The sequence below is a fragment of the Zea mays genome, chromosome 9, assembly GCF_902167145.1.
Source record: "Zea mays cultivar B73 chromosome 9, Zm-B73-REFERENCE-NAM-5.0, whole genome shotgun sequence".
NCBI classification, from domain to species: domain Eukaryota; kingdom Viridiplantae; phylum Streptophyta; class Magnoliopsida; order Poales; family Poaceae; genus Zea; species Zea mays.
Genome location: NC_050104.1, coordinates 94,148,076 through 94,156,794, shown reverse-complemented (window position 1 = coordinate 94,156,794; position 8,719 = coordinate 94,148,076).

Sequence of the window (8,719 nt, the reverse complement as noted above, 5' to 3'; positions counted from 1 at the left end):
AGCCTTGCCGGAAAGCATTCCCGACAAGGGCTCGAGGCGCTGCATGATGGCCGCAAGCCCCCGAGTGTATTTCTTGCAGGAGTTCCTGACCTTCGGCGATGGAGATGCATCGCTGGAGGATGCCCGAGGGGCTGCGGTGGTAGAGCTCCTCCTCATCGCCCAGCAAGACGAACGACTTGGCGCGTCGCGCTACCCGACGAGCCTCGGCTTGGTCGAGGGGTAGCTCTCCTCGGCGGAGATATTGCAGGTACGGGGTCTACCAATTTCGATCAGGCGTGGCCCCACTCTGCTCCTCCTCGACGTCCAGTGCCTCGCCCTCGGGGGCCGAGGGTACCTCGGGCTGAACCGAGGACGCCTCGGGCTGAGCCGAGGGTGCCTCGGGCTGTGCCGAGGGTGCCTCGGGCTCGGGCGTGTCGTCGATCTTGACGGAGGGTTGATGCAGATCCCGAGAGAAGACGTCCGGGGGAACCGTTGTTCGCCCCGAGGCTATTTTAGCCAGCTCGTCCGCGGTCTCGTTGTAGCGCCGAGCGATGTGGTTGAGCTCGAGCCCGTAGAACTTGTCTTCCAGGCGCCGAACCTCATCGCAGTAGGCCTCCATCTTCGGGTCGCGGCAGTGGGAGTTCTTCATGACTTGGTCGATGACGAGCTGCGAGTCACCGCGGGCGTCGAGGCGTCTGACCCCTAGCTCGATGGCGATCTGCAACCCGTTGACCAGAGCCTCGTACTCAGCCACATTGTTGGACGCCGGGAAATGGAGGCGTAGCACGTAGCGTAGGTGCTTCCCGAGGGGCGAGATGAAGAGCAGGCCCGCGCCGGCTCCTGTCTTCATCAGCGACCCGTCGAAAAACATGGTCCAGAGCTCCGGTTGGATTGGAGCCGTTGGCAGCTGGGTGTCGACCCATTCAGCTACGAAGTCCGCCAACACCTGGGACTTGATGGCCTTCCGAGGAGCGAACGAGATCGTTTCGCCCATGATTTCCACCGCCCACTTCGCGATCCTTCCCGAGGCCTCTCGGCACTGGATGATCTCCCCCAGGGGGAAGGATGACACCACAGTTACCGGATGAGACTCGAAGTAATGTCGCAACTTCCGCCTCGTCAGGATCACTGCATACAGCAGTTTCTGAACTTGTGGGTAGCGGATCTTGGTCTCGGACAGTACCTCGCTGACGAAGTAGACTGGCCTCTGAACAGGCAATGCATGCCCTTCTTCTTGTCTCTCGACCACAATCGCGGTGCTAACCACCTGAGTGGTCGCGGCGACGTAGACCAAGAGGGCTTCTCCATCAGCTGGGGGCACCAAGATAGGCGCCTTTGTAAGGAGCGCCTTCAGGTTCCCGAGAGCTTCCTCGGCCTCAGGGGTCCAAGTGAAACACTCGGTCTTCCTTAAGAGGCGGTACAGAGGCAGACCTCTTTCGCCGAGGCGTGAGATGAAGCGGCTCAGGGCCGCGAGACATCCCATGACCCTCTGTACGCCTTTTAAGTCCTTGATGGGCCCCATGCTGGTGATGGCTGCGATCTTCTCCGGGTTGGCTTCGATGCCTTGCTCGGAGACGATGAACCCCAGGAGCATGCCCCGGGGCACCCCGAAGACACACTTCTCAGGATTGAGCTTGACTCCTTTCGCCTTGAGACATCGGAATGTCACTTCAAGGTCGGAGAGGAGGTCGGAAGCCTTCCTTGTCTTGACCACGATATCATCGACGTAGGCCTCGACTGTGCGACCGATGTGTTCGCCGAACACATGGTTCATGCACCGCTGGTACGTCGCGCCCGCATTCCTCAAACCGAACGGCATGGTGACATAGCAGTACATGCCGAAGGGCGTGATGAAAGAAGTCGCGAGCTGGTCGGACTCTTTCATCCGGATTTGGTGATACCCTGAGTAGGCATCGAGGAAGGACAGGGTTTCGCACCCAGCGGTGGAATCCACGATTTGATCGATGCGAGGTAGAGGGTAGGGAACCTTCGGACATGCTTTGTTGAGACCAGTGTAGTCTACACACATCCGCCATTTCCCCCCTTTCTTCCTCACAAGCACAGGGTTGGCAAGCCATTCGGGATGGAATACCTCTTTGATGAACCCTGCCGCCATTAGCTTGTGGATCTCCTCGCCTATCACTCTGCGCTTCTCCTCGTCGAATCGGCGCAGAGGCTGCCTGACGGGTCGGGCTCCGGCCCGAATATCCAGCGAGTGCTCGGCGACATCCCTCGGTATGCCGGGCATGTCCGAGGGACTCCACGCAAAGACGTTGGCGTTTGCGCGGAGAAAGTCGACGAGCACTGCTTCCTATTTGGGGTCGAGCCCGGAACCAATTCGGATCTGCTTGGAGGTGTCACCACTGGGGTCGAGTGGGACGGCCTCAACCGTCTCCGCTGGCTCGAAGTTGCCGGCATGGCGCTTCACGTCTGGCACCTCTTTGGAGAGGTTCTCCAGGTCGGCGATGAGGGCCTCGGACTCGGCGAGGGCCTCGGCGTACTCCACGCACTCCACGTCGCATTCGAACGCGTGTTTGTACGTGGGGCCAACGGTGATGACCCCGTTGGGGCCCGGCATCTTGAGCTTCAGGTAGGTGTAGTTGGGGACGGCCATGAACTTCGCGTAGCATGGCCTCCCCAGTACCGCGTGGTAGGTTCCTCGGAACCCGACCACCTCGAACGTCAAGGTCTCCCTTTGGAAGTTGGAGGGCGTTCCGAAGCAGACGGGAAGGTCGAGTCGTCCGAGGGGCTGGACGCGCTTCCCAGGTATGATCCCATGGAAGGGCGCAGCGCCTGCCCGGACGGACGACAGATCGACGCGCAGGAGCCTGAGGGTCTCGGCGTAGATGATGTTGAGGCAGCTGCCCCCGTCCATTAGGACCTTGGTGAGCCTGACGTCGCCGATGACGGGGTCGACGACGAGCGGGTATTTCCCCGGGCTCGGCACGTGGTTGGGGTGGTCAGCTTGGTCGAAGGTGATGGGCTTGTCGGACCAGTCTAGGTAGACTGGCGCCGCCACCTTCACCGAGCAGACCTCCCGGCGCTCTTGCTTGTGATGCCGAGCCGAGGCATTCGCCACATGCCCACCGTAGATCATAAAGCAGTCGCGGACCTCGGGGAACTCTCCTGCTTGGTGATCTTCGTTCTTGTCGTCGTCGCGGGCCCTGCCACCCTCCGCGGGTGGCCCGGCCCTGTGGAAGTGGCACCAAAGCATGACGCACTCCTCGAGGGTGTGCTTGACGGGCCCCTGATGATAGGGGCACGGCTCCTTGAGCATCTTGTCGAAGAGGTTAGCACCTCCGGGGGGCTTCCGAGGGTTCTTGTACTCGGCGGCGGCGACAAGGTCCGCGTCGGCGGCGTCGCGTTTCGATTGCGACTTCTTCTTGCCTTTCTTCTTGGCGCCGCGTGGAGTAGACGCCTCGGGAGCCTCTTCTGATGGGCGGCCCTGGGGCTGCTTGTCCTTTCGGAAGATAGCCTCGACCGCCTCCTGGCCAGAGGCGAACTTGGTGGCGATGTCCATCAGCTCGCTCGCCCTGGTGGGGGTCTTGCGACCCAACTTACTCACCAGGTCGCGGCAGGTGGTGCCGGCAAGGAACGCGCCGATGACATCCGAGTCGGTGATGTTGGGCAGCTCGGTGCGCTGCTTCGAGAATCGCCGGATGTAGTCCCGGAGAGACTCTCCCGGCTGTTGCCGGCAGCTCCGGAGGTCCCAGGAATTCCCGGGGCGCACGTACGTGCCCTGGAAATTGCCGGCGAAGGCTTGGACCAAATCATCCCAGTTGGAGATCTGCCCCAGAGGCAGGTGCTCCAACCAGGCGCGAGCAGTGTCGGAGAGGAACAGGGGGAGGTTGCGGATGATGAGGTTGTCGTCGTCCGTTCCACCCAGTTGGCAGGCCAGGCGGTAGTCCGCGAGCCACAGTTCCGGCCTCGTTTCCCCCGAGTACTTTGTGATAGTAGTCGGGGGTCGGAACCGGGTCGGGAACGGCGCCCGTCGGATGGCCCGACTGAAGGCCTGCGGACCGGGTGGTTCGGGCGAGGGACTCCGATCCTCCCCGCTGTCGTAGCGCCCCCCACGCCTGGGGTGGTAGCCTCGACGCACCCTTTCGTCGAGATGGGCCCGACGGTCGCGACGGTGGTGCTCGTTGCCGAGGTGGCCCGGGGCCGCAGGCGCGGTGTTGCGCGTGCGCCCGGTGTAGACCGAGGCTTCCCGCATGAATCGGGAAGTCGCGGCATGAGGTTCCGAGGGGTACCCCTGCCTTCGGGAGGCAGAGCTCTCGGCCCGTCGGGCCGCAGCGCCTTCCAGGAGATTCTTGAGCTCTCCCTGGATTCGCCGACCCTCGGTGGTTGATGGCTTCGGCATCGTGCGGAGGAGCATCGCTGCGGCTGCCAGGTTCTGACCGACCCCGCTGGATGCGGGCGGCGGCCTGACCCTGACGGCGTTGGCGACGTGGTGTTGGAAACCTTGGGGCAGGTGACGTATTTCTCCGGCCAGGGGTTGGCCCGCCCATACCTGCCCGACGTCCCGGCGGACCGGCTCAAGCGCTCCTGCTCCCTCGTCGAGCCTGTCCTGCGCCCCGCGGACTTGCTCGAGCTGTGGGTCGTGACCCCCCGCCGGAATGGGGACCACAGCTAGCTCCCGCGGGATGTCAGCACGAGGCACCGGCCTAGGAAGATCACCGTCCTCCGGCATGCCAAGATGGTTGCCTTCGGAGGGATCCCCCAGCTCGACGTGGAAACATTCGCGGCTTGGGCCGCAGTCCTCGTCGTCAAGGCTGCGGCTACCGTCGGAACAGTCGGAGAGGCAGTAGTCACATGCGGTCATGAAGTCCCGCATGGCACCGGGGTTGCCAAATCCGGAGAAATCCCAACAGATGCTGGGAGCGTCATCTTCCTCGGACCCAGAGGGCCCGTAGGTCGAGACGTCCGTCAATCGGTCCCAGGGCGACCGCACACGAAACCCCAGTGGGGTTGCACTCGCCTCAACGAGAGTGCCCGCCAAAGCGAGGTCGCTAGGCGGGTTGAGGCCGAGTCGAAATGACGTAGGATGGGAATTAGTCCGTACCTTTTGGTCGACGAGGAGCAACGTAGTCACATCGGGGACTGGTTGCACCGTCGTCTCAGGTACAAGGGCGACGTCCTGCAAGCCCTCCGCGAGCGCGCTGGCGTCGTCTTCTTGCTCGGGGTCAGTGCGTCGCGGGGGGACGGCGCTTGCCTTCGTCTCGAACGCGAGGTCGACGCCCGGCGTGCCTTCCGTCGGGGCGCTGGGAACGTCGATTCGCTCGACGGCCGACGAAGCGCGGCCTCCCGCTTGGCCTTGGTTGCCCCGCCTCCTCCTCCATTGGCGGGGGAGAGGACGGGGCGAGCTCGAATGTTGTTCTTCCACCACGCGGGGAAGATGTCGTCGATTCCGCCGCCAGCGGGCGGGTTGTCAGCCGCCATTGTCGTTGTCGCGCGGCGGTGGAAGGAGTATCATGTCGTAGCTGCCGTCGAAGGACATGAACTCCAGACTCCCGAAACGGAGCACCGTCCCGGGCCGGAGAGATTGCTAGAGACTGCCCATCTGGAGCTTGACGGGAAGCTGTTCGTCAGCACGCAGCAGGCCCCTACCTGGCGCGCCAACTGTCGGCGTTTCGAGACCGGGGGGTCCCTGAGCCGACGAGTGAGTGTGCTGCGTGCCCCAGCCCAGATGGGTCGAGCGCGTGGGCGAGCGCGAAGGGGGGAGAACGAGGTGGCCGGAGAAGGGCGTGAAGAGAGGTGGAAATCCCGCGGCATTCGTGTTCGTCCCGCGCCCAGGTCGGGTGCGCTTGCAGTAGGGGGGTTACAAGCGTCCACGTGGGTGAGGGAAGCGAGCGGCCCCAAGAGAGCGCCTGTCCCGTCCTCGTCCCGCGCGGCCAACCTTCTCTAAGAAGGCCCTGGTCCTTCCTTTTATAGTCGTAAGGAGAGGATCCAGGTGTACAATGGGGGTGTAGCAGAGTGCTACGTGTCTAGCGGAGGGAGAGCTAGCGCCCTAAGTACATGCCAATGTGGCAGCCGGAGAGATCTTGGCACCCTGCTGGCGTGATGTCGTGGCTGTCGGAGGAGCAACGGAGCTTGGCGGAGGGACAGCTGTCGGAGCGGTCGAGTCTTTGCTGACGTCCCCCTGCTTCCGTAAGGGAGCTGAGAGCCGCCGTCGTCACAGGGCACGCGGGGCGCCATCATTGCCTATCTGGCGGAGCTAGCCAGATGGGACACCGGTCTTGTTCTCCGCGGCCCAAGTCGGCTCGGGGTGGAGTGATGATGGCGCTCCCTGTTGACGTGGCGGGCCCGCGCCCGAGGCCGGGCGACGTGGGGGCTCCTCCGAAGCTGGGGTCGAATCTGTCTTCCGTTGCCGAGGCCGAGCCCGAGCCCCTGGGTCGGGCGAGGCGGAGGTCGTTCGGCAGAGGCCAGGGCGGAGTCCGAGCCCTGGGGTCGGGCGAAGCGGAGTTCGTCGTCTTCCGGGTCTTAGCCCGAGTCCGAGCCCTGGGGTCGGGCGGAGCGGAGTTCGTCGTCTTCCGGGTCTTAGCCCGAGTCCGAGCCCTGGGGTCGGGCGGAGCGGAGTTCGCCGTCTTCCGGGTCTTAGCCCGAGTCCGAGCCCTGGGGTCGGGCGGAGCGGAGTTCGCCGTCTTCCGGGTCTTAGCCCGAGTCCGAGCCCTGGGGTCGGGCGGAGCGGAGTTCGCCGTCTTCCGGGTCTTAGCCCGAGTCCGAGCCCTGGGGTCGGGCAGAGCGGAGTTCGCCGTCTTCCGGGTCCTAGCCCGAGTCCGAGCCCTGGGGTCGGGCGGAGCGGAGTTCGCCGTCTTCCGGGTCTTAGCCCGAGTCCGAGCCCTGGGGTCGGGCGGAGCGGAGTTTCCTATGGCGCCTTTGGCAGGGCCTGACTGCCTGTCAGCCTCACTCTGTCAAGTGGCACTGCAGTCGGAGTGGCGCAGGCGGCGCTGTCCTTCTGTCAGACCGGTCAGTGGCGCGGCGAAGTGACGGCGGTCACTTCGGCTCTGCCGGGGGGCGCGCGTCAGGATAAAGGTGTCAGGCCACCTTTGCGTTAAATGCCCCTGCGACTCGGTCGGTCGGTGCGGCGATCTAGTCAGGGTTGCTTCTTAGCGAAGGCAAGGCCTCGGGCGAGCCGGAGATGTGTCCGCCGTTAAAAGGGGGGCCTCGGGCGAGACGGAAACCACTCGGGGTCGGCTGCCCTTGTCCGAGGCTAGGCTCGGACGAGGCGTGATCGAGTCACTCGTATGGACTGATCCCTGACTTAATCGCACCCATCAGGCCTCTGCAGCTTTATGCTGATGGGGGTTACCAGCTGAGAATTAGGCGTCTTGAGGGTACCCCTAATTATGGTCCCCGACAGTTTTTTTTTTTTGAGTTTTTAAATTCTTAATTTGTCTAAAGTTTTTCTTTGCTGGGTGTTTTTCGACACTCGGCAAAGCCCGAAAAAAGTACTTGGCAAAGAACCCTTTTGCTGATAAAATGTTTGCCGAGTGTAACACTTAGCAAAGGCTTTGCAGAGTGTAAAATGGTCATTATCGAGTGTCTGGGACACTCGATAAAGAAGAGAAGTTTGATAGTGATAGAGACAAAATGTTGTAGAAGCTGCAGCCGCATCCGATTGAAGCCGTAGAAACCCGCAGCGAACAAACCGGCCCATGACAGCCATTAGAAATAAGCTATGTACGACGACTGCTATAAAAATAGTCTTATTTTCGATCTTTTACAACAGACGGATGACTACCATCGGAATAGGTCGTCGGAATAAGCTAGGTAAGTTTATTTGATTAATTATTTAATCGGATATATCCTTATTTTAATATAATAATGTGTTTTATATTATATCAAAGAAAAATCTGTGAAAGAAATACGACTATCATAATTGATATTAAAAACTATGTACTCTAGATCAAGAGCAACGGAATGATGTTGGTGCCTTTTTCAGGCGCCAATCACTCAACACGAACCGTGCCGATGCTCTCTGCACAGGGGCGGACGGTCCGCGGCCAGGGGACGGACGGTCTGCGACCTGGCGCAGGGCTAGGGTTTCCTGCCTGACGGCTGGACGGTCCACGCCCTGGGGCCGGACGGTCCGCGTGTGCGCAGGGGGCGGCGAAGGTCGCTGGCGGCGCCTGGATCTCGCTCCCGGGAGGGACCCCGTCGGGGAGGAGAGATCCTAGGTGATGTCTAGGCTCGGGCAGACCGACCTAGACTCCTCTAATCGACGTAGAGTCGAAGAGAAGCGGAGAATTTGGGGATTGAGAGGCTAAACTAGAACTAGACTAGAACTACTTCTAATTGCACAGGAAATAAATACGAGATAAAAGTGTTATTGATTCGAATGATGATTACAAATCGGCCGTATACCTCTGTATTTATAGAGGAGGGGGCTGGACCCTTTACAAACTAACCTCCTGAGTTAATTTCGGGAATTTAGCTAACAACCGTAGCACAAAACTCGGAACCCTAATATGCTCTGCGCACGCGCGGACCGTCCGGCCCTAGGGGCCGGACCGTCTGGTCCTCATTTTGGTTCTCAACATATGCCCCCTACCTTTTGGTGGAGCTGAGCGAACCAAAAGCAACTAACCCGATGTGATCACATCAGTTTTCTTAGACATCTTGCCACCTACTAGGATAGTACGCAAGGGTCTTGGTCCCGATGGTTAACTCAATGGACGTGACCCGTTTAGCTTTGATCGGACTGTCAGTCCCAATATCGCCGAGTGTTGTACTGGTCTTG